At 36.1% G+C, this 25,725-nt stretch overlaps 1 long non-coding RNA gene across 1 annotated transcript in view; it reads left to right on the top strand.

Moving 5' to 3' along the window:
• Positions 1-25,523, top strand: part of LOC141544538 (uncharacterized) — a 31,879-nt gene extending 6,356 nt beyond the window's left edge. Inside the window, exon 2 of the long non-coding RNA XR_012482643.1 lies at positions 24,255-25,523. This is a non-coding gene — a long non-coding RNA (uncharacterized LOC141544538). The remainder of the gene's footprint in view (positions 1-24,254) is intronic.
• The last annotated feature ends 202 nt before the right edge of the window (positions 25,524-25,725 follow it).

Here is a 25,725-nt window from a genome sequence, read left to right as displayed (position 1 = left end):
CTTTCCTAAAGCTTTCCTGTAGCATCCCCTAGATAAAAAGTAATTTCTAGTGGAAAGATTTACATTGTCTGCTGCAGACAGAATAAAGTTAGTAGAGCCAAGGGGAAAAAAAGACAGTTACTACCGTGATGTAAATGGAAGAGATGATCACAAAACATTAAAAAGATGATCACAAAACATTATGACAAAGAAGGGAAAGAAGAGAAGTGAACACATATTTACAGATGGCCTACTATGTGCCAGGCACTGTGCTAAGCCTTTTATAAATATATTATTTAATCCTTTATAACTACCCCAGAAGGCAGCTCTAAATCAATAGTCCTTTGAACTTTTGTGTAAAGTTTCCTCCTTATCACACATCTTGCATTTTACACATTTTGTGTACATAATACATTGTAGAATATAAATTTCTTAAGCGCAATAATTGCTTTTTTATTATTTTGTCTGGAGTAGGCACATACTATTGAGGAATTAAATGAAATTGAATTTGAAACTAGAAATAAATATTTTATTTTACAAACTTACTTTGATATATTATGGCTTACAAATAAATTCTAAAATCCTTTTGGGAGCTATTGCCAGTCATCTTTGACTTTTTATCTTGCCACTGGACCCCAGTGAGTTTTGGAAGAAAGAATGAGGCTGGTGACTGTGTATAGTCCTGCATCACTTAAAACCTATTCACTCATTGATCAAAATATCACCCTCCTGATAGCCTTAGTCCTCTTAGAAGGATGAACAACAACAAAATTCTTTTGATTTCTAGAGCTAAAAAAAAAAATCATTTGCCCACAGCAAAAGTTTTTCAATCAACTAACAGCTAAGAAAAAAAAAAGAAAAAAGAAAAAAAAAAAGGCTCAAGACTTCTCTCCCAGTGTTTTGTTTTGTTTTGTTTTGTTTTGTTTTGTTTTTGTTCACTGAATTCCAAACTTCAAGAAAGGACTCAAGTCATTTTCTTTTTTTAATTTTTTTTTTAAATTCTAGTTTTTATTTACCACATATATGCATGGGTAATTTTACAGCATTGACAATTGCCAAATCTTTTGTTCCAATTTTTCCCCTCCTCCCCACCCTCTTCCCCCAAATGGTATGTTGACAAATACATGTTAAATATGTTAAAATATGAACTAAATACAATATAAGTATACAGTTATTTTGGTATACAAAAAGAATCAGACTTTGAAATAGTGTACACTTAGCCTGTGAAGGAAATAAAAAATGCAGGCGGACAAAAATAGAGGGATTGGGAATTCTATGTAGTGGTTCATGGTCATCTCCCAGAATTCTTTCGCTGGATGTAACTGGTTCAGTTCATTACTGCTCTATTGGAACTGATTTAGTTTATTTCATTATTGAAGAGGGCCACGTCCATCAGATCATATAGTATTGTTGTTGAAGTATATAATGATCTCCTGGTCCTGCTCATTTCACTCAGCATCAATTCATGTAAGTTTCTCCAGACCTTTCTGAAATCATCTGGTCATTTCTTACAGAACAATAATATTCCATAATATTCATATACCCCAATTTATTGAGCCATTCTCCAATTGATGGGCATCCACTCATTTTCCAGTTTCTGGCCACTACAAAGAGGGCTGCCACAAACATTCTTGCACATACAGGTCTCTTTCCCTTCTTTAAAATCTCTTTGGGATATAAGCCCAGTAGCAACACTGCTGGGTCAAAATATATGCACAGTTTGATAACTTTTTGAGCATAGTTCCAAATTGATCTCCAGAATATCTGGATGTATTCACAATTCCACCAACAATGTATCAGTGTCCTTGTTTTCCCACATCCCCTCCAACATTGCACATTCTAACCAATCTGACAGGTGTGTGGTGGTATCTCAGAATTGTCTTAATTTGCATTTCTCTGATTAATAATGACTTGGAGCATCTTTTCATATGGCTAGAAATAGTTTCAATTTCTTCATCTGAGAATTGTCTGTTCATATCCTTTGACCATTTATCAATTGGAGAATGGCTTGATTTCTTATAAATTAGAGTCAATTCTCTATATATTTTGGAAATGAGGCCTTTATCAGAACCTTTGACTGTAAAAATGTTTTCCCACTTTATTGCTTCCCTTCTAATCTTGTCTGTTAGTTTTGTTTGTACAAAAACTTTTCAATTTGATATAATCAAAATTTTCTATTTTGTGATCAATAATGATCTCTAGTTCTTCTTTGGACATAAATTCATTCCTCTTCCACAAGTCTTAGAGGTAAATTAGGTTCCTCTAATTTATTTATCATCTCATGCTTTATGCCTAGGTCATGAACCCATTTTGACTTTATCTTGGTGTACGGTGTTAAGTGTGGGTCAATGTCTAGTTTCTGCCATACAAATTTTCAATTTTCCCAGCAATTTTTGTCAAACATTGAATTCTTATCCCAAAAGCTGGGGTTTTGGGGTTTGTCAAACACTAGATTATTAAAGTTATTGATTATTTTGTCCTTTGAACTTAACCTATTCCACTGATCAACTAGTCTATTTCTTAGCCAATACCAAGTGATTTTGGTAACTATTGCTTTATAATATAATTTTAGATCTGGTACAGCTAGGCCACCTCAAGTCATTTTCAAGGAAAATCAGGTGAAGGGCTGGGGTGCTTCTGTGAATGTGGATGTCATGTACTTTTCCCTTTGCTGTTTTTCCCAATTGGGGGATGTGATCTTTTGGCAGCCAAATTCCACATGAAACATAGTTATTCCCCAAAGTATCTGTCTCTGGGCTGATCTGTTTTTATACTTTGACATTCTTTTTTTTGGCCTACAGGCGTCTTCTCTGACCCTTTCCATAAATTCTAGTAGATACTTCATTTGAAGCTCATGGATATTAGTAACTTAAAGCTGATTTGGCATGGAACAGAGAGGTTGTGTGGCTTGGATTAGAATCAAATTGGTTTGGAATAATCCCATTTTGGCTCCAACCATGTGAAAAAAAAAGAAGAGAAGGAGGAAAAAACAAGAAAAGGAAATATCTTAATATCATACAACTTCTATGAGGAATGGGGTTCAGTGCCAAAATGTACACTAATTTGTTTTATTAGAATTTGGGGCAAAAATGGCCTTTAGAATACTTGACCATGATTTTTTTTTGTCTTTTAGCACAAGAGTTTTAGCTGATCTCAAGAGAGGTTTACAATGGTTGATTTTTTTCAATTTAGACATTCTAGAAGCAAGGTGAGTTAATCCCTTTGGCTCTGAAACTAGATACTTTAAATCCATAGAAAGTTTTCTCTTCTACTGGTTTATGGCAGAAGATTGGCCAATAAGAGCCTAGTCTTTATGAGCATTTGCTTCATCATAATACATTCTCAGGTATTCTTGATTTTCTGTCAACTTACCTTAAAGGGCTTTTGATTGGCAGCTGAACAGAAACATGATGGAAGTACAAAAGGCACTAACTAAATCAACTTCTCTCCCCCGGTTATGTTTGAATGAGGACAAAATTCTGTAGGAATAATATATATTCCATAGTGATGAGGTTAGTGGCAGTGCAGAGAGTTGTGGGAACCCCTCTTTGGTTTGCCTAGGTCCAATGTTATTAAACTGGCAAAAAGAATTTTATTGGCACTGAGAAGTCAGCTTTTGCAAGGAGATTGACTTCTTCAATGGCAAGATCCTGACAGAGAGATAAAGGTCCTAGCAAAGAGATTCTGGCAGAGAGATAAAGAGGTTAATGTTGAGAAGAGAATGTCTTCACAGTGAGCAGGAGACCAAGCAGGCAGCTATGCCAAAGTCCCTTGACATTTAGCAATCACTTAGTCCATCTTTGTTCTAAATTAATATTACATATATATATATACACACACATATATATATGTGTGTGTGTATGTATGTGTGTGTGTATATATATATGTATATATACATATACATATGTATGTATATATACATATATATATATATATATATATATATAAAATCAGTGTAGAATTATCATGGTAAGTAGAGTTAAGATGGTGGTGTAAAGTGTCAGATTAGGAATCAGGGATAGTGCAAAGAATGTTGGATTTGGTATCAGAGACCCTGGATTCAAATCCTGACTGCTGCTTAATGCTTGTGTGATTTAATAATTTATCCTTCCTGGACCACAGCTTCCTTAATAATAAAATTATAGGGTTGTACTGGATGATCCTGAAGATTCTGTCTATCTCTAAAGTAATGTTCCTGTGACTTTAGAGACTGCATTCAAATATCACACTTGATACTACTTGTGTGACCTTAGGCAAGGAACATCACTTCTCTTGGTCTTATGGAATTCTGTAGGACTTACCTAGTAAGTCATAGGTTGCAGTCGGCACTAGATCCTTTGCATTCTATATTTAGATTATTGAGTCTAGTTCTGTGTTTCAGTTGGATTGTGAAAACTAGATACACTGATATGAAATAAAGGGGAAAGATTCAAGATACAAAATTCTTGGACATGGCCCATGTGGGAATTTGTACTATTTGACTATGCATGTTTGTTCCAAGAGTTTGGTTTTTCTTTCTTTTTCAGAGAGGAGAAAGAGAAGATTAATGCTTATTTATTTAAATAAAATATATTTTTTTAAGTCCTAGAGTTAAAAGAATCTGAATCAAATCCACCCTCAGACACTTATCTGGACAAGTCACTTAACCCCAATTGCCTCCAAAATAAATATATTTTTTTTAAAGTACTGAGGAGAATGATGCTTGAATGACGCCACCATATGCTTGAATTAGATGACATGGATTTAATTTATGTCTCTAATGTGTGACTTTACCTGTGTAGCTTTGGAGAAGTCCCTTCAATTGCAAATGGCATCAGTTTCCTTGTCTGTAAAATGAGTTAGGTTTAATGGGATAGGTTCCTGATCCTATGATGAGCATTAAACTTTAAAGAGCCCCTGCCATGGCAGTCCTGTGAAATAAGTAGATTTAGGGTTATCAAGCCCATTTAAAACAAAACAAAATGGAATCTCATGGAGACTTTTCACACAGCTATTTCATCTCTGAACTAAGATTCAAATCCAAGTCTCCAGATGCTAAGTTCACTGTACCTCCTGGAAACTGTCTTTCATAAAGACATTCCACTGATATATTTAAGCTGTTTCTCTATGCATAACAGCAACTCTGAACCTGTTGGACAGCTAGGGATTTAACCTTGGTTTACAGAACCCTGGAAATCCCCTTTCTGAAAACTAGCTGAAAGCATTTGGGCAAATGGAAAATTTTATCAAAGGCAATGAGGAGGAGTTCTGAGCACGCTAGCTTCTGATGAATGAAGCCCATGAGGGGCAGGCAAAACCACTAAAGTGTGTTTTTGGATTTAGCCTCCCTTTGATTTAGAGCTCAATCAGAGATCAGGAGATTTCTGAAGAAGCGTTTTCATGGAGTCAGAGGAACTGGAAAACAGGAGCAAAGATTATTAACTAAGAACATTCTATAAAGAAGAAAGACATAAGACTAACCATGCATGAATTTCTGGAATGTAAGGGCACTTGTGTCTAATAAATTGAATTCACTTCCTTTTGGGCAGTCACTATTTGCTCTTTGGATGTAGCCAAATGAGCTTTCATAGGAAATGGAAAAACAAAAGAAAACAAAACCCATTCTATAAGAGACAGCTTGCTTTAGTAGAGAGAGTGCTGGATTCTGGAGTCAGGAAAATAGTGGGTCTGAATCCCTTCTGCAGCACTTCCTATCTATATGATCTTGGGCAGGGCCCTAGACTCTTGAAGTCTCATCTGTTAAATGAGAGGATAGGACTCCATGACTTCTCTAGGTCTATTCTAATTCTGAATCTGTTATCCTATGATTGTGTTTAAGAATTATATTGGTGTAGTAATCAGAGCCCTGGTTGATGCATCAGACACACTGGCTTTGAATTCCTAGGTTAATAACTTAGTATCTTTTCAACCAATTAACCAACATGTAATTTTTTTTTAAATGGTATTTTTTCCCCCAAATACATGTAAAGATAGTTTTCAACATTCATTTTCATAAGACTTTGTATTCTAAATTTCTCTCACTTCCTCCCTTACATCCCTTCTTCCCCCCCCAAGAGAACAAGCACTACGACATAAGTGAAATATGTACAATCCTTTTAAATATATTTCCATATTTATCATGTAGTGCAAGAAAAATCAGATCAAAAAGGAAAAAAAACATAAGAAAGAAAAAAATGAACAAATAAAATTTTTTTTAAAAGGGTGAAAATACTATCCTTCAATCCATATTCAATCTCCACAGTTCTCTCTCAGGATGCTAATGTCATTTTCCATCCCGTCTATTGGAATCGCCTTGAATTATTTTTATTATTATTTTAATTATTGAGAAGAGCTAAGGCCATCACAGTTGATCATCACATAATCTTGTTGTTACTGAGTACAATGTTCTCTTGGTCTTGCTCATTACAATCAGCATCAACTCATGCAAGTTTTTCCAGGTTTTTTTTGAAATCAGCCTGCTCATCATTTCTTATAGAACAATAATATTCCATTACCTTCATATACCATAACTTATTCACTATTCTCTAACTGATAGATATCCATCAATTTCCAGTGTTTTGCCACTATAAAAAGAGCTGCTACAAACATTTTTGCACACAAATATTTATTTATTATACACACATTTTTTATCCAGCTACTATGGGTCAGGTACCATGCTAGGAACTGGAAAAGACTTTGAAAGTGAAAGAACTTCTGACTTCAAGGAACTTATATTTGATTTAGGAAGATTATAGATACATACACACTATATAAAATATGTTATATATGTATGGAAAACCTCCCTAAATAGAATACATTATATATATTTACATATATACAACTCTTAAGTAACATAAGTTCTATATATTTCATACATATATGTATATATATGTATGTGTGTGTGAAATATATAGAACTTACATTCTCTATATATGTATATATAGTTTTATATATATAAAAGTTATGTATATATGAAAATATAGTAATAATAGTACTTAAAGGTTTGCAAAGTTTCTTACAAATAACATTTCACTTGATTCTCACAACTCTGGGAAGTAGATGCTATGAGTATTCCCATTTTGTAAAACAGAAAATTGGCAGATAGTGTTAAATGACTTGTCCAAGATCACACAACTAGTAGGTATCTGAAGTAGGATTTGAACTCAAGATTTCCAAACTACCAGTCCAGTAGAACTATCTTACTGTCTCTCTAGTAAATAGTAGTGGGTTGGGATTGGAAGGGTGGTAATATAGAAGGAAACCATGATCTTTTCTTTCTTACATAAATTAAAGAAGTAAGATTAGACTAGATAATGTCTAAGGTCCTTCTTAAGTATAATTTAAATGTGAATTATTCTCATTAATTGTGTCTATACAGCTAGGTGACACAGTGAATTGAGTGCCAGACCGGGAGTCCTAAAGATTCATGTTCCTGAGTTTAAATCTGGCCTCAGACACTTACAAGATATGTGACTCTGGGCAAATCACTTTACCCTATTTGTCTCAGCCTACAAAATGATCTGGAAAAGGAAAAGACAAATTATTCTAGCATGTTTGCTAAGAAAACCCCAAACAGGGTAATGAAGAGTTGGACATGACTGAAACATGAACACAAGACCTCCGGAACAAAAATTCTACAACTTTCACTCTGTGTCAATTCTGCATCTCTCTTCCTTATGTTCTAACTGATTGGATCTGAGGAAGATGGGTGGCATTGTTGAGGATGCTTTTGTGATTGCAAACTTTGTTGACTTTAAAGATGGTGGAGCCCTCAGTTTGGAAGGAAGTTTGGAAGAAAGGAGGATTTGGGGAGGGGGAAAGACAATGAATTCTCTTCTGATAATGTTATGTTTGAGATGCCCATGGGAATATTTAGTTAAAAATGCCCAAAGGGTAGTTTGTGCCTACTCCTAATTCTGTGTAGCTCTTATTCATGTCTTCCTAGAAATCCTTTCCAGGGTATTTGTCTTCCTAGCATACCAGAAGCCAACCAGATCAGAGATTTTTAGTCTTTTTCTATTTCATGGATCTCTTTGACAGTCTGGTGAAATGTCTGGACCAATTCCTGGAATAATGTTTTTTATTTATCCTAATATTTTTACTGAATAAGGAAATCAATTATATTGAAATACCATTATCAAAACACTAAAACAACAAGATTATAGATCTGAGGCTTAAAGCCCCCTGTTCAAGTTTTTTTTCTGCTTTCTATAATGTGAAGCATGAGGGATAACCGTAGATTTTCCCACCAATCTTATGCCATATAAACTTTTCTACCATTTTTGGGGAGTCATATGTCTTTTCATGGCTTCTCCTGAGTAATTCTTTTTGGATTGCTGCCTATTCTTACTCATCATATACCTTTCCCAAGGTTTTTTGGTGACTCTCAACTTTAAACCTTGAAAGATTATAATTTTCCAAGATTCTCAGTAATACAGAATCAGTGGAAGTCATTATTTAAAATAGTTTAAATAGAATCATTGATTAAAAAAGACTTTAAAACTAGAAACTAAGTGGATGCCCATCAGTTGGGAAATGGCTGAATAAGTCATGGTATATGAATGTTATGGAATATTATTGTTCTGTAAGAAATGATCAGCAAGGATGATTTCATAAAGGGCTGGAGAGACATGAATTACATGAACTGATACTAAATGATGTGTCATCCTATTGACCTAGTCCTTAAACAATTGATACCCTTTTTCATCAAAAGGATAAAGGCATGCAAAAGGATTACAGTGATTGGCAAGGTCCTGTTGTTTCAGTCTTCCTTGAAGAATTGCCAATCATTGGCTAAGATGAAAGGAAAAGATGATGATGAATGTTGGAGGGGATGTGGGAAAACTGGGACACTGATGCATTGTTGGTGGAGTTGTGAATGAATCCAGCCATTCTGCAGAGCAATTTGGAACTATGCTCAAAAAGTTATCAAACTGTGCATACCCTTTGATTCAGCAGTGCTACTACTGGGCTTATTTCCCAAAGAGATACTAAAGATGGGAAAGGGACCTGTATGTATAAGAATGTTTGTGGCAGCCCTCTTTGTAGTGGCTAGAAACTGGAAACTGAGTGGATGCCCATCAATTGGAAAATGGCTGAATAAATTGTGGTACATGAATGTTATGGAATATTATTGTTCTGTAAAAAATGACCAATAGGATGACCAAGAGAATATTGTACACAGCAACAAGATTATATGATAATAAATTCTGATGGACATGGCTCTTTTCAACAAGCAAGTTCCAAAGATTTTGTGATGGAGAGAACCATCTGAGTTCAGAGAGAGGACTATGAAGACTGAGGGTAGATCACAACACAGTGTTTTCACTTTTTTGTTTTGTTTGCTTGCATTTTTTTCTCATTTCCTTTTTGGTCTGATTTTTCTTGTGCAGCATGATAGTTGTGAAAATATATTTAGAGAAGTTGCACATGTTTGACATATATTGAATTGCTTGACATCTAGGGGAGAGGGGAAGGGGGAAAGGAGGAAGAAAAAAATTGGAACACAAGGTTTTGTAAGGGTGAATGTGGAAAACTATTCATACGTTTTGAAAATAAAAAAATTATAAAAAATGAAATTAAAATTTTAAAAAATGTCTTGGAAGCCATCAAAGGTCATCTTATTTTCCCATCCCCTTATTTTCCAGATCAGTAAATGGAGATTCAAAGAAATTAAGTGAACAAACTAAGTTCATAGGTAGTAAGTAACAGAGATAACATTTAAAATTGCATTCTATGACTCTAGTGCATATAATGGAAGCATTGTACCATTGAAAATGCTGCACCATTTAAGCCAAGTCAGTCCTACCTCTCTCCTCTTCAGTTTTGGTACTTGATCATTACTCATTCCCAACATTTGCCCAATATGTGTTCACTGATTGGCCTTCCATCCAATTGCCCGCAATAGTTTGGTATAATAATCAATAAGTCAACAAGCATCTTATAAATCTTGTATGTTATTTATACAATGGCTCTACTACCAAAATATGAACTCCTTGAGAGCCATATTTTGGCCTTTCTTTGGATCCTGAATGTCCAGCTCACTGCCTGGCACAAATAAAGCACTTAATAAATGAATATTAATTGACTAATTTGTATTCTCCTTATAGGATTCTGTGAATATCAGAGAAGTAATATATAAAAACACTTTGTTATTATAAAACAAGATATATAATAATAGTTAACATGTATTTAGCACCTTAAAGTTTACAAAGCAATGGTCCTCACAACAATCCCATGAGGTAAATACTATTATAATTCCCATTTTACGGCTGAGGAAACTGGGAAAGGCTGAAGTTAACTGAAGTATCCAAGTTCACACAGCTACTCTTAGGCTGGATTTGAATTTGAAGGCCAATGCTCTTAATACTGTACACTGTATTTGTGTAATATAATTACTGGCAATCTTATGAAAGTAAAAAAAGACCTAGTCCTTAAACAATTGATACCCTTTTTCATCAAAAGGATAAAGGCATGCAAAAGGATTACAGTGATTGGCAAGGTCCTGTTGTTTCAGTCTTCCTTGAAGAATTGCCAATCATTGGCTAAGATGAAAGGAAAAGATGATGATGAATGTTGGAGGGGATGTGGGAAAACTGGGACTCTGATGCATTGTTGGTGGAGTTGTGAATGAATCCAGCCATTCTGCAGAGCAATTTGGAACTATGCTCAAAAAGTTATCAAACTGTGCATACCCTTTGATCCAGGAGTGTTACTACTGGGCTTATTTCCCAAAGAGATACTAAAGATGGGAAAGGGACCTGTATGTATAAGAATGTTTGTGGCAGCCCTCTTTGTAGTGGCCAGAAACTGGAAACTGAGTGGATGCCCATCAATTGGACAATGGCTGAATAAATTGTGGTACATGAATGTTATGGAATATTATTGTTCTGTAAAAAATGACCAATAGGATGATTTCAGAGAAGCCTAGAAAGACTTACATGAACCGATGCTGAGTGAAATGAGCAGAACAGGAGATCATTATATGCGGCAACCACAAGATTATATGATGATCAATTCAGATAGATGTGGCTCTCTTCAACAATGAGATGATTCAAACCAGTTCCAGCTCTCCAGTAATGAAGAGAGCCATCTACACCCAGAGAGAGGACTGTGGGAACTGAGTGTGGATCACAACATGGCATTTTCACTCTTTCTGTTATTGTTTCCTTGCATTTTTGTTTTTCTTCTCAGGTTTTTTTTTTCTTTCTTTCTAGATAAGATTTTTCTTGTGCAGCAGGATAACTGTACAAATATGTATAAATATATTGAATTTAACATAAAATCTAACATATTTAACATGTATTGGACTACCTGCCTTCTAGGGGGAAGGAGAGGAAAATTTGGAACAGAAGCTTTTGCAAGAGTCAGTGTTGAAAAATTACCCATGCATATATTTTATAAATAGAAAGATTAAAAAAAAAAAAAGAATAGCTAATCACTTCCAAGCTCTCACCCATAAAAGAGCTTCTTTTTGCACACAAGCCTTAGTTTTGGAGAAACAGCTAAGTCAAATTGCCTAGGACAGCTCCTAATGGGACTCAATGGCTGAACTTACTCCTCTGTACTCTATGAAATTCCCTTTGCTGGAGAAATTGATTAGAGGTAAATTTATAGTCTGTTTCTGCCACCTTGTGAAGGCTCAATCCTATTGCAGGTCTGTCTTATCTGCACTCCGTTCTACAGCTACCAGGATAGTTTTGCCCTGGAGGGGGATATTTGCAGGAAGAATGTTTATTGTAGCTTTTTCGTTAGTGGGAAACATGACTGCATCAACATGCACCAAACCATCAGATAAGGGGAGTGAAATTCCATGAGAATCCTAAATGTGTGCAGTCAGTGACCATGCTGTGGAATATTGTTGCCTTAATAAGGCAGTGTGATACTGTGGAAACTGATCTGAAATCAGAGGGCCCACATTCAAATTGCATTTCCATCCCTTACTGCTCATAGAAACTTAGGAGAGCCTCAGCCCTTCTGGACCTCAGCTTTCTCACCTTCAAAGGGAGGGCAGTTGGACCAGATTCCCTTTAAAGTCCTCTGTAATTCAAAAATCTAGGATTTTATGAGCCTCTGGAAAACACCATGGTAAGAGCTGACTCAGAGGGGGGAGGGATTGAGAATGTCTCATCTCCACTCAGTTTTGGCGGATCCTGCCAAACTGGAAAGGCTTCATGTATTAACCATGGATTTTAATTCAATTCATTAAGCATTTATGTGCCAGAAACTGTGCTAAGCAGAAACAAATATTAAAGAGACAACTCCTGCCTTCAAGAAGTTTATAATTGAACATAGTCAACAAAAAAGTAAGCTGAAAAGGGTGTGGGAGGGCCAATAGCCCAGCCCTGGAGATGAAGCCAAGTGGGGCTGCAGGAGAGGGGAAAAAAGGAGTTAATCGAAAGGTGAGTGAGTCCTCTACACAGAAAACTTTTGGGGAGGGACTTAGAGCTCTACCCAACAACCTTCAGAGGGAGAGAGGCAACTGAGAGGGAGAGAGAGTATCAAAACCTGAGACAATCTGCTTAGTGAAGAGATTTGGGAGAGCAAGTACTAGGCAAGGGGCATGATTTCCAGGTGAAATCAAAACCAACCAGCGCTGCTAATGGAAAAAGGAGTCACGCAAAAAGCTGTGAGCCCTCTACAAAGGAAGGCTTTGGAAAGAGTTTAAAGGCTGATGAAAATGGAATGGGACCGGGTATCTAAGATTGTAGGACCAGGTTGAGTGAATTCTGAATCCCTCATTACAAACAGGTTGGTCACTAATTGCTGAATTTTTCTGAAATTTGTTGCCATGAAATCTTTTGGAGTAAGTATCCTTACCTAGTATTTTTCACTGTATTTGAGGTATGGAAGGAATTTTCTTCCTTGCCCCCCACTCCATGTGTAAAACATAAAGAAGATGTATTTTCACTAGCAGCAGTGTGACCTTGAGCACCGCTGGACCTTTGCTTCCCCCTTTATACAATGAGGGGGCTGGACTAGATAACCTTTAAGGTCCCTTCAAGGTCTAAAATCTATGATTATATGATTTTATGATTTCTCAGGAGGTCTAAAGTAATCTTTGTCAGAACTCACTTTTAGCCTGAGACATATCTTGGTAAAGGATGATTCTCATGGCCAATAGCTGACAAGGATCATCTCCTTAAGTAAGGTTTAGTGTCAATTCCACAATTTTCCAGTCTTCCCTCCCTGCCCCCAACCCTTTTAAAAACTTAGTTGTGTTCTTTCCCCAAGCAACTTGAACCAGATGCCCGTGTCTAGAAACCACTAGGTGGCTATCTAAATGTGTTTCTTTAAATTAAATGGTCCTGCTGTGTTTATGTGAAGTGTATTCCATTTCCACATTATCATTCCAGACAACATTCCATTCATTCAGAGTCTCAAATTGTTTACATGGTCTGCTGCCTGGGAGTTATGCTGAACTCTAGAAAAGAAATATTTTACCTGGAACTTTGGACTCAGTCACTGAACCTCAACAATGAGATTTGATGAGTTGTCTGGGGAATGATTCAGATTCTGAAGTTTGGGATTTCATTTAAATAATTTGACTTTTAAATGATGCCTAAGACACCGTGAATGCAACTGATTTCATTTGTTAGCCTTCTCTTAGGAGGATTAGGAACATATAACTGTTCTGCTCTTGATGATATGCAGAATGCTAGTGGAGTGAGACATGGCCAGTGGCCTTTTGTGCACAAGAATGGATAGAAAGACATAGACAGATAAAAAGTGCTTTTTATTCTCCAGGCGTGGTGCTAATTTCTTGGTATCCACACAAGCAAGTGAGAATCCCAGAACTTGAAAAGGAGTTTGCATTCTATCCTCTCCCCATAAAAATCAAACAATTAATCAACAAGTAGTTGTTAAGCCTTCACAATGTGCCTGTGCTGGGGATACCAATAAAAAGAAAGAAATAATCCTTAGTCCCAATGAACTTGTGTTCTATCTTTCTAATGGGGGAGATCATAGAAGACAAGTACATAATAAAATAAATATAAAATTAATAACCTTATATGTACATACACGGAGATTAACATCTTGTCACTATAAATGACTTATTTTAACCATGGGACCAATATAATGTCTCCTAAGTTTATTTGGTTCCTCTTCTTTTGCTTTTGAGCTTAATTACACTCACTTTAAGCCCTCAATTAGGAAAATGAGCCACATTGGGGCAGTGGGATACACAGGGGAGTGTATCTTAGAGACTCAGGCTGTTCTTCAGATTTTTCCATTGACCTGTAATTTTGGGAGAATGAACTGCTAGCCTATAAAAGTATGCTTATTCCTTCCCAACCTCTTGCCTCCACCAGCCCTAGAGAGGGAAACTTTTCCATCCTTTCCCTTTAGTTCCTCCTTCCCACTTCCTCTGTAGTGAGTTGGTATCAGCCAGCAAACATGAGAATTATAACAGTACTCATGAGGTAGTAACTAGCCTGGGATCATTTTAGAAGTATCTAGACTGGTATCTTCAAAGTACCATAGAAGGATTAAAGATGATTTGTTCCCCAGTAGAAAATCATATGTGTCCTGGACTTACCTAAGAAGGGACTTTCCTGAGCTAAGATGTGGCATCAAGCTAGACTATGGTTGAATATCAAGAATTCTTAAAGAAGCACAGAGTTAAGGGAGAAGAGAATAGCAATGTCATTCCAAAATCCTTTTCTCTCAGAAGAAGGTAGGTGCCATTACCAGCACGGTGACAGAATTGACCTCCTAACAAGGGGGATGTCTTAGGAAGGAGATGTCTCAAGAGTTGTTAAGTAAGCCCAAGTTCAGAAGCCTGGAAATCTGGCTCTCCAGAGAGATAGATGGAATTCTTTAATAGAGAAGCTTCCTGGAGAGGGAAGAAGAGTCTGTATCAGCCTTTAGAGGATTAAGAAGAGGCTAAAGCTATGACATGGGAGTATGGGAAAGTATCTTTGTTATTATTCTGAATTGTTAGGAGAGTGCTCATCAAATAGAAAGGGATTTCATGCCCCATATTTGTTTGATTTTTGAGGATAGTCCTAACTATAGGGTAGAGCTGTTTATCTCTAAAAAGAAGTATGTAATAATCTGTGGGAGAACTGAGAAATCACCATAAAGTCTTTTTGACAGACTGGCAATCTTGAATTTAGTTCCCTTCTGAAAGAAAGGGGTCCAGACCATAGGTTTTTACTGATTTTGAAGCATTCCATGTCCCTCTAGAAAACTGGAGCCTACTAAATAAAATCAAATTGCTGTTGATTTCTTATAGGCTGTTATAATTTCCTTATGTATTTTGTTATGTATGTATGGACTCCCATGAAAGCTCTGTTTCTTTTACATTTTTTGTGGGGTGAATGAAAGCTATCTTATATCTGATAGGCATTTATTTCCTTGAGTAATTGTAAAGTAACAGTAAATTGTACATAGATTTGCAGTTTCATATGCAATCTTTTTTATTATATTATGTTATGGAAATGTTTATTTTATTCCATAAATTAAAAATAAAATAAATAGAAACAAACAATAACAAAATAAGAATCTTATTACCTAGTGTGATCCAAAGCCTTCCAGGCTCACATAGATGGCTGGAGCAGAGGAACAGAGGAAGATGAACCCTATGTAGCCATCATGCTGGCTATAGTGGCTGCTTACTTTGTGACTTCCCCCATTCTTCCTATGGGATTAATGAGTAAGCTCCCACTTACCACAAAGCTACTTCATATATACTCTAGGTCCTAAAGAACTGTACCTTGAATGGCTCTTTTAAAATTAAAAAAATTTTTTAACAATAATAAACAATCATTTAACAATGATTTAAGGCAATTCCAATAGACTTATGATGGATAGCACCAGAAAGAATGTATACTGTTTTCACATTTTTTGTTGTTTGTTTGCTTGTTTTTTTGTTTTTTCCTTTCTCATGGTTTTTCCACCCTTTTTCCCCTTAATCTGATTTTTCTTGCACAGCATGATGACTATGGAAATATATTTAGAAGAATTGCATATACTTATCCTATGTCCAATTGCTTGCTGTCTTGGGGAATGGGAGGGAACTTAAGGTTTTGCAAAGGTGAATACTGAAAATTATTTTTGCATGTATTTGGGAAAAATTATTTAAAAAAAGAACTATACCTTGAAGATGAATGTAGTAAACTGTGTTGTTCCTATTCTATCTCTAGCCTGGTATGTTTTATCTTCAAGCATCATAGAGGAATTGAAAGTTATTTGTTCATTGTTTGGACATGTATACATATATTGTATTTAATTTATACTTTAACATATTTAACATGTATTGGTCAACCTGCCATCTGAAGGGTGAGGGAAGGAGGGAAAAATTAGAACAAAAGGTTTGGCAATTGTCAATGTTGTAAAATTGCCCATGCATATATCTGGTAAATAAAAAGTATTTAAAAAAAAGTTATTTGTTCTAGGGCAGCTAGGTGGTGCAATGGATGAACCACTAGTCCTGAAGTCAGGAGGACCTGAGTTCAAATCTGATTTCAGTCACTTAAAATTTCCTAGCTATATGACCTTGGGCAATTCACTTAACTCCAACTGCCTCAGCAAAAACAAAAAAAAAACAAACAAAAAAGATAGTTATTGTTCCCCAGTAGAAAAAAAAGACAGTTTCAGAAGAAACTTGTGGAGACCCTGATGCCTTTGTGATGCTTTTGCTTTTTTTTTTTTTTTTTAAACTAATCTTAATTTAATTGCCTTGGGAAAATTCTACTGAAAGAATTTTGTGTGTGCATGGGGAGCCTCAGAGTAAAGAACTATTATTGGCAATGCTGTGTCTAGTCAACATAGTCCTAGCTTCAACGCAAATATGCTACCTTATATCTTGGTAAATTAAAGGGGAATATTTTTACATTTTGCACAGTTTTGTGATACTTGCATGTGAATGGAGGAAGAACTCTTGGATTTCAAATGGCTTTTTCGGAAACAAAAATAAGGCCATAACTAGCCAGTTGAGAGAGTATAATAAGGGAATCCTAAAAGTGAAGGAATGCAAACCAAGACAGAACTCTGGAATTTTAGGATTGCCTAAACAATTGTGTTGAAGAAGTATTGGAGATTTTTAAAATTTGTCATTTGAGAGACTAGAAAGAATGGTGTGCCACATTGACTTTTCTTTAGGCATTATATTATTATATTTTATTATTATATTATATATAGGCATTGATTTTTTTTAGGCATTAAAGCACTTGAAAGGGCAACACCAGGTTCTACCCAAGAATCCAAAGACCTTTCTGAAACTGGGGATATGGGGGAAAAGATCACTTGTTCCTTCAATTGACTTGCTGAGGTCAGGGGTTCTTGCATCAGTTGAAAAAGACAGATCTCACCTTCTAGAACTGTGAGCTCATTCTCTGTTCTTCTTTATCTTCTCTTTGCCCTTCTCTCTCTTTCCCTACATCTTCTTGCTTCTGTCTTTCTTCCTATCTGCTATTCTCCTTCCCCCATTTTCTGTGTCAGTTGGCAAGAATAATCAGGAGGTTCATGAGCTGTTCTATGTAGCAATTCCTCCCCAGAATAGTTGTATGGACTAGACAAGGACAGTGATATATGACCCGTATCACCCAACCAGGAAGGGGGTGCGGTGAGGATGTGTCCTTTCTTGTCCCAAGAGAGGAAGAGTATGGTTTCAGCATGAGTTAGGAGTGAAGATCTTACCTCAGTATAGGAGTCAGGCCCCATAATGGCAGATTTTTTTTTTCATCACTGGGGGAGATAACAGTACCTGTGACATTGTTCAGGCTCTGGCATAGGTCCATAGCACTTGATTCTGATAGAGTGGTCAGTGGGACAGATGCCCCCTTGCATCAGTCAGTGGAGTGGGGAACAGCACAGGTCCTAGTGTCTGTAGCAATGGACAATAGGTAGATATCACACTGGAAAACCAGCTAACTTAAAAACAGATTTTTATTCTGAAGCCAAGGCAATATGTATTTATTGAGCATCTATTATGTACCAAGCAAAGACAATAAAAATACAAATAGAAAAGAAAGACAATTCCTTCCTATGAGTAGTTTATATTCTATTTTAAATTATTTTTAATACACATTGCTTTATGAATCATGTTGGAAGAGACAAATTAGAGCAAATGGGAAAAAATTATGGGAGAGATAAAAAAACTAGAAAAAGGAAGTAAACATAGCACATGTTGATTTACATTCAGTTACCTTAGTTCCTTTTCTGGATGCACATGCCATCTTCTGTCCAAAGTCTATTGTGATTGCTTTGGATTACTGAACTACAGAGAAGAACCAAGTCTTTCATAGTTGATCATCACTCATTTTTGCTGTTATTGTGCACAAAGGATTCCTGGTTTTGCTTATTTCACTCAGCATCAGTTCATGTAAATTTTTCCAGATTTTTCTAAAATCAGTTTGTTTATCATGTTTTATAGAACAGTAATTTTATATATATATATATATATATATATATATATATATATATATATATATATATATATATATATATATATAGTAATTTTATAGAACAGTAACAGTAATCCTCATTTCCCAATTGTTACCACAAAAAGAGCTGCTACAAACATTTTTGCACATGTGGGTCCTTTTCCCTCCTTTATGATTTCCTTGAGATATAAACCCTAGAAAAACAGATTAATGAGAGATAATTTAAGAATAACTAGACTATCTGAAAGCCCATGATTAAAAACAAGAGCCCGGATATTGTATTTTTTTCATGCTTTTGACTTTTTCTTTTGATTCTTGATGTCATATGTAGTCATTAGCTTCTACTTGCTGAATTCTAATTTTTTCCCATTTTTATTATACATTTTTAATTACAAAACATATGCATGGGTAATTTTTCAACACTGACCCTTACAAAAACTTATGTTTCAATTTTTCCCCTCCTTCCCTCCACCCCCTTCCCTAGCTGGCAGGTAGTCCCATACATGTTAAATATGTTAAAGTATATGTCAAATACAATATAAGATATATATTTGTAGTTATCTTGTTACACAAGAAAGATCGAATTTAGAAAGAGAGTAAAAATAACCTGAGGAGAAAAAATAAAAATGCAAGCAAACAATAATAGAAAGGGTAGAAATGTTATGTTGTGGTCCATACTCATTTCCCAGTATTCTTTCTCTGGGTATAGCTGGTTCTGTTCATTACAGATCAGTTGGAATTGATTTGGATCCTCTCATTGTTATGTTTTTTTTTTGTTTTGTTTTGTTTTGTTTTGTTTTCCCCCTGAGGCTGGGGTTAAGTGACTTGCCCAGGGTCACACAGCTAGGAAGTGTTAAGTGTCTGAGACCAGATTTGAATTAGGGTCCTCCTGAATTCAAGGCCGGTGCTCTATCCACTGCGCCACCTAGCTGCCCCAGGATCCTCTCATTGTTAAAGAGAGTCACATCCATCAGAATTGATCATCATATAGTACTATTGCAGTGTATAATGATCTTCTGGTTCTGCTCATTTCACTCAGCATCAGTTCATGAAAGTCTCTCCAAACCTCTCTGTATTCATCCTGCTGGTCATTTCTTATAGAACAATAATATTCCATAACATTCATAACCACAATTTTGAGTTCTAATTTTTAAAGCAATTATTTTCTTCACTGAGGTTTTGTACCTCTTTTTCCATTTGGCTAATTCTGCTTTTTAAGGAGTTCTTAAGTGAATTCCTGTGCTTTTTTTTTTTACTATGCCAATTTTGGTTTTTAAATTATTTTCTTTAGTATTTTTGGTCTATTACTAAGCTGTTAATTTTCTTTTCAGAATTTTCTGCATGCTCATTTTTTTCTCTTAATTTTTTCTTTACCTTTGCTATCTCTTTCTTTAACTTTTCCAGGAATTTTTCTTGGGTTTGTGTTTAATTTGCAATTTTTCTTTAAGTTTTGCTTGTTGTTGCTTCATATTGTTGTCATCTTCTGAGATTGTGTCTTAGTCTTTCTTACCATAATAGTAGCATTTTATGATCAAATTTTTTTGTTTTCTTATTTTTTTTGGTTTTCTTATTTTTTCTTATTACTTTATTTTTTCCCGTCTTTCTTGACTTTGAAATTAATATTAAAATTGGACTCTGCTCATCTGGAGGTGGGAAAGCATCGCCAAATTTCAGGCTTTTTTTGTGTTGCTATTTCCAGAGGTAGTTCTGGGGGTTTGAAAGTTTTTGATGCTTTCAAGGAAGTATTATTTGGGGAGAGATATTGTCGCTCCTCTCCTGGTCTGAGCTCTGGTCTTTACTCAGAAAGGGCCCTGTTTCCCTGTAGGCACAAGTGCTAATATTCCTTCTGGCCCTAGAATTGTGTCCTGGGGCCTACTCTCTTGTCATCAACTACAAGCATTTCTCTCCACTCTGGAACTGTGACTCAGATCTCAGGGTAATAGTTAATCAATGCCAACTGTACCCAGTTCCTGTAAAGGGAACCCTGTAATTATTTTTGACCAGTTGTCTGATCCCCTTGCTGTCTGGAGGATGTGAGCCTCTGAAACTGTTTGCCGTTACTATCACAGCTGCCTCCAAGACCCACTACTGGTGAAGCAACCCTGTTCAAGCTGTATATCCTACTAATGTATAAAAGACTTCTGTCAGCCTCCTAAGTTGTCTTAGGCTAGAAAAATGTCTTTCCTCTACCTTTTGTGGACTCTACTTCTCTAGAATTCAATTTGTGGTGCTACTTTAAAATTTTTGGAGGGAGATGTTGGGGAGAGTTTGGCTTCTCCTTGGTCTAATATTAGTCTTAACATCATTTAAGTTATTAATTCCATTGAAGGTCCTCTATCTAGAACAATGATTCTTAACATGTGGACCACAGAATCCTGGAGGTCTCTGAAATCCTTTAAGAAAGTTTCCAAATTCAAAATTAGTTTTTATTTCTAATTTTGTAAGTACCTATAAATATAATTCACATAAACAAAAACTCTTTGGACAGATCCTCAATAATTTTTAATAGTATAAAGATACCGAGATCAAAAGTTTGAGAACCACTGTTTTAGATGACCTTAAGGACCTCACCAATAAGAAATGGGATGTGGTGATAGCAATATCCTAAACACCACCCTTTCTTCACCCTCCTTCCCACAGGCAAGTTAGGCTAGTTTCCCTTATATGGCATTGGAACAGTCTGAGTTTTGACTGACTCAGAGGAACCCTAGTCTCCTATATCAGGTCAATGATATCGTCTCCTGGTTACCTGAACACAAAATGGTCAGAACATGAAAAGCTAATGGTTTCAGACCAAAGATCAGCAGCATAAACTAGACTTGGAAGTTGTGTTCCACTGAATCAATGCTTAATTTTTTTCTTCTCTAAACAGCAATTCCTTTCTAAGACAAGTAAACCTCTTTTTCTCAGATTTCAAGCATCTTATTTCACTCCAGTTTCAGACCTAAACTATTAGAGCACTGGCCTGAGTTAGCTCCAGTCTAAGGGGCTTGCCTAAGTGGCAAGCTCTCCTGGATTCCTTTATCTCCAGTATCTAAGCAATCACCCAGCACAAAAATGTCTTCTCCATCCTACATGTATTTAGATGAATGGTATTGTGAATGGAGATCTGAACCCAAAGCCAAGGTTCAAGTCATCTTTCTGGTTTATATTTTTCCTGTGTTACACTGAGCAGTCACTTACATTTTCAATGCTTTAAGGATCTAAGAATAACATTTTTGTGAGAATAAGGGAAGAAGGAAAAGGAAAAAAAAAAAGGACTGAACTCCATTGGTAAAGGGAATTTCCTCACCTGTGTTGTCTCTATTTCAATGAAATTCAGGCTCTAGTTTTGTTTTATTTATCTATGTATATGTAAAATTTTCCTTCCCATCCCCATTCCCCAGTAGACTATATATTCCTTTAGGATAATGACTGCTTATTTTGTGTCTAAATCCTTAGTACTAAAGGATGACTACAGGAGATAGCTAATATTTATTGAATTGAAAGAAACTTGTTCCCTTTCCTAAGCGAGGCTCTGTATTTCAGAATTTGTTGACTTTGTGGTCAGTAAAACACTGGCTAAAATCCAGTTTTTCTAGCCCAGAGAAGCGGTGATCAGCAAGGAAGCCTATCTTTCAGACTTTTAAATTACCTCATTGGGACAGTAGCAAACCCCAGAGGTTTCCATGGTTGTGGTGACTTTTGTAAATTCCTACCCTTTAGTGCCAGCTGGGGAAATGGGAAAAGATCTTGTGTCTCCTGGCTGCTGGCCTTGTGTTTCAGTCAATAGCTTGTTGCAGTTTTTAAATATATACACTAAATAGATGGCACCATGCTTTTAAATGCTCTTACCTGAGAAATTCCCTGCTTTGACAACTGCATGAGACCTCATTTAGCTAACTCAGAATAGTAGTGCACATCCTCAGCTCTGCTGGCGTTTTAATCTGTGATCCCAGGGAGTCTCTGTATTCCAAACACATTTTCAGAGGGCATGTGAACATTGCCTAATGAGAAAGCCTTTCAAGAAAAAGAAAAAAAGCTCCCTTCCCTGAAAACAGTAAGACCACATCAATTATGCATTCGCAAGAACTCTGATTGAAGGCAACCTGCCATATTAGAAAACAACTTAATTCAAAAATAGCAACAAGAAGCTACTATCATTTCTTCCTTCCTTTATCTCTCCTTTCATTCTTCCCTTTCACCTCTTTCTGTCTCCCCTCTTTCCCCCCCACTTTCTTTTTCCTCTCTTGCTGTCTCCCTATTTTCTTCTCATCCTATTCTCCTCTCTTCCAAAAATCTCAATTATGAAAATCTAGGTTGAATTATAAATTAATAGCATCAGAAAGTGCAAATTTATTTTTTTTTTGGGATAGGCAAAATCAAAGGACAATGAATTAAGAGCTAGAAAGGGTTTTTTAGGATCTTATTGTCCAATCCCTTCTATTTTCAGCTCAACTAATTAATTACCAAGCATTTATTAAGTAACTATAATAGTATGTTAGGTGCTGAGGATACAAATGAAAAGAATGAAAAAAATCTCTTATCAAGGAGCTTACATATTACATTTCGGGGGGAGAGATAGATAAGGATTTTGTAGTTTTATAAAAATAAATATAAATGCATACAAAATAAAATTTCCTATTTTAGTAACTTCTTAAGTTCCTTCATAATCTTATTCCATTATTGGTTAAAGTAATTTGGGAGAGTGGACACTAGCAAGTGTTTTTTTAGGAAATATTAGGAAAGACTTCTAGAAGGTAATGCTTCAGGTTTGTCTTGAAAGGAAGAAGGAAGATGAAGGGGGAGCAGAGGAGGACATTCATCCCAGGCATGGGTGATGGTCACAGCAAAGACAGAGATGGGAGATGAAGTGTCAAGTGTGAGAAACAGAGATCAGGTCAGTCTGGAGGGATAAATGAATGAAGGAAGGGAGAATGATGTTCAAATAAGGTTAGATAGGATTTTAAAAGCCCAAACAATGGTTTTTGGGTATTATTAAGTGGGGTAGCAACAAGGTCAATTACACTTTAATAAAAATTCATTCATTGACTAATAGAAATATTTTATATGATTATGTATGTGTGTGTACACACACACACACACACACACACAGATATATATATATATATATATACCTATATCTGATTGCTTGCCATCTCATGGAATGGAGAGAGGAAGGAGAAAGGGAAAGAATTTAGAACTCAAAACTTAAAAAAAATTATTTTTAACATAATTAGAGAAAAATGAAATATATATTAAAAATGAAATTGAAAAGTAATTTTTTTAAAGTTCATTTTGGTATTTATGTGGAAGATAAGGAAACAAACCTAGAGAGACAAAATGATTTACTCAAGAGTCATAGAATAAGTTAGTGGTAGGACTCAACCAAAATCCTGTGACCCTAGAGGCTGCAGACCATATAATACCTTGTGTAAGAATGGTATCAGGATTGTGGGTTCAGAAGAAACCAAAGTCCAATGAGCAAGAAATGAATCTTGATGACTGGCCAGAGACACTGCTTGGCTGGTAAGACCTTGCTTTATCACCTCCAGCAGCTGTAGCTCACTCCCCCTAGTCAGGTTATTTTTTAGTCAATAGCAAACAATTTAATTTTGGAAGAAAAAAAAATTATCCTTCTATCTATACTTCTCCCTGCCATCCTACCCTTCACTCTTAGTTGTTTTTCTGACTTTTTTCTTTCTTTACCTGCTGGGAAATACCAAATACCGCATGTTGGCCCATCCCTCAGATCATTTTGTTCAAATATAACCTTTCATCCCCAAGACTGTCTCTGCTGTGTCTCCCTCTGCCCCCACATCAAAATGCCCAAATCTGACTTTCAGAATCAGTCATGAGGCCCCCATCTGATGTTTTAGGAGAAGGCTTTCTGATATGTTTTTCTTTTTTCTCCTCCTCAAAACACAGAGCTGGCTCCTGACCCTTGTGGAGAGAATGCAGGAAAGAGGAACAGGAGAGACCTTTGGGATGATCTTACGTCAGTAGCAATGACCCTGTGAGATGGGTGTGAATGTTATTCTATCCCTGTGAAAGTACTGAAATCTGTAACAGCAATCATTGTTCAAATAAGTTTCCTGTGACCTGCATGTAGATAGCCCTCTGTTTGATATTTCAGTGCTGCAGAGAGAGTCCAAAAAGCCTCTTGTCCGGCCCTATCATGAATCACAACATATCAATAAGGAATCTATCTGCTGACATCCCTAGTGTGAAAGTAGTAGTGGTTAAAATCGGTAATTTTGATCTTTGCAGAAATTCTTCTTTGTGCACAGCCTGGTTTCTTTGGTTTCTGGTCCAATTTCAGTTGAGATATCAGCCAAATTACTTAATACTAATTGTTATGGCTTGTTTGAGGTGCTGTTTTTTAAACATTCAGAAATTAGGACTACAGAATCATTAGACGGACAAGACACAATGTCTAGAAGAAAGGTGCCAGGAAATTCTGGGTTTTAAGAATGGCAGCAATACTTGAAGGAGAAGAACAATCATGTTTGCTACATGGGCAAAGAAGGGAAATTCCTTTCCCAAAGACAGTGGGGTATAATGGGTAGGGCACTGCACTTAGAAAGAAGTCCCTTCTAAGACATGTGGTAGTTTGACCATTCTCTATTATATAATCAGAAAATGCATGTAGTGGGATTGGACTCTGATGGAATTCGGGTCATAGCTCCCAGCTCCAAACCCCAGAGAAATTCTCAGTCATGGGTCTTACTAGAACAATAAGCAGGTCCACATGTTCCATAACCACACTACCAGGTTACTCTGTGATAGTTTCCATATCATTTGGTTTAGACATAATACAGAACACAGAGCAGGATGTTGGACCACAGACCACAGAAGGGACTTTCCCCAATGTGGCTCCTTCTTTGCTGTCTTTGGGTGAACCTATGCTAGTTATACTATCAATCATTATCATACATTAATATATTGTCCTCCTCCCAGCCCCCACTTGCCCTGGTGGGCTTTTTTAGAATGTGTTCTGGGTGGGTGCAATTTCACCAAGGCTATAGGACCTCCTCATGATAGCAAAACCCTTCTATAACCTCAACATTTACATATCTTGTGATATAACTAACTCTATTTTATCTATAAACATCTTTGTCTAACTTTGCTAGATTCCCCAATGGAGCTTGCCTGCTTATTTTATAAATCTCAATAAATTCCTTTACTTGATTTGGAGATGGCCTGAATTCTTTCAGACAATACCACAAATCACTCACCTATCCCAACATAAGGTTCTTTCTGGCTACAAATCTATGATCCTATGATATGGATTTGAATCCTTTCTTTGCTACTTAATACTTATTTGAGTAATTCAAATGCTGGGGATACAAATGAAACCTCTTTTACTAGACTTTATCTCAAGTTTTTATATCTCCTT

This window comes from Sminthopsis crassicaudata, chromosome 5 (assembly GCF_048593235.1).
Source record: "Sminthopsis crassicaudata isolate SCR6 chromosome 5, ASM4859323v1, whole genome shotgun sequence".
Lineage (NCBI taxonomy): Eukaryota > Metazoa > Chordata > Mammalia > Dasyuromorphia > Dasyuridae > Sminthopsis > Sminthopsis crassicaudata.
This window is presented reverse-complemented; position numbering and strand designations above follow the sequence as displayed.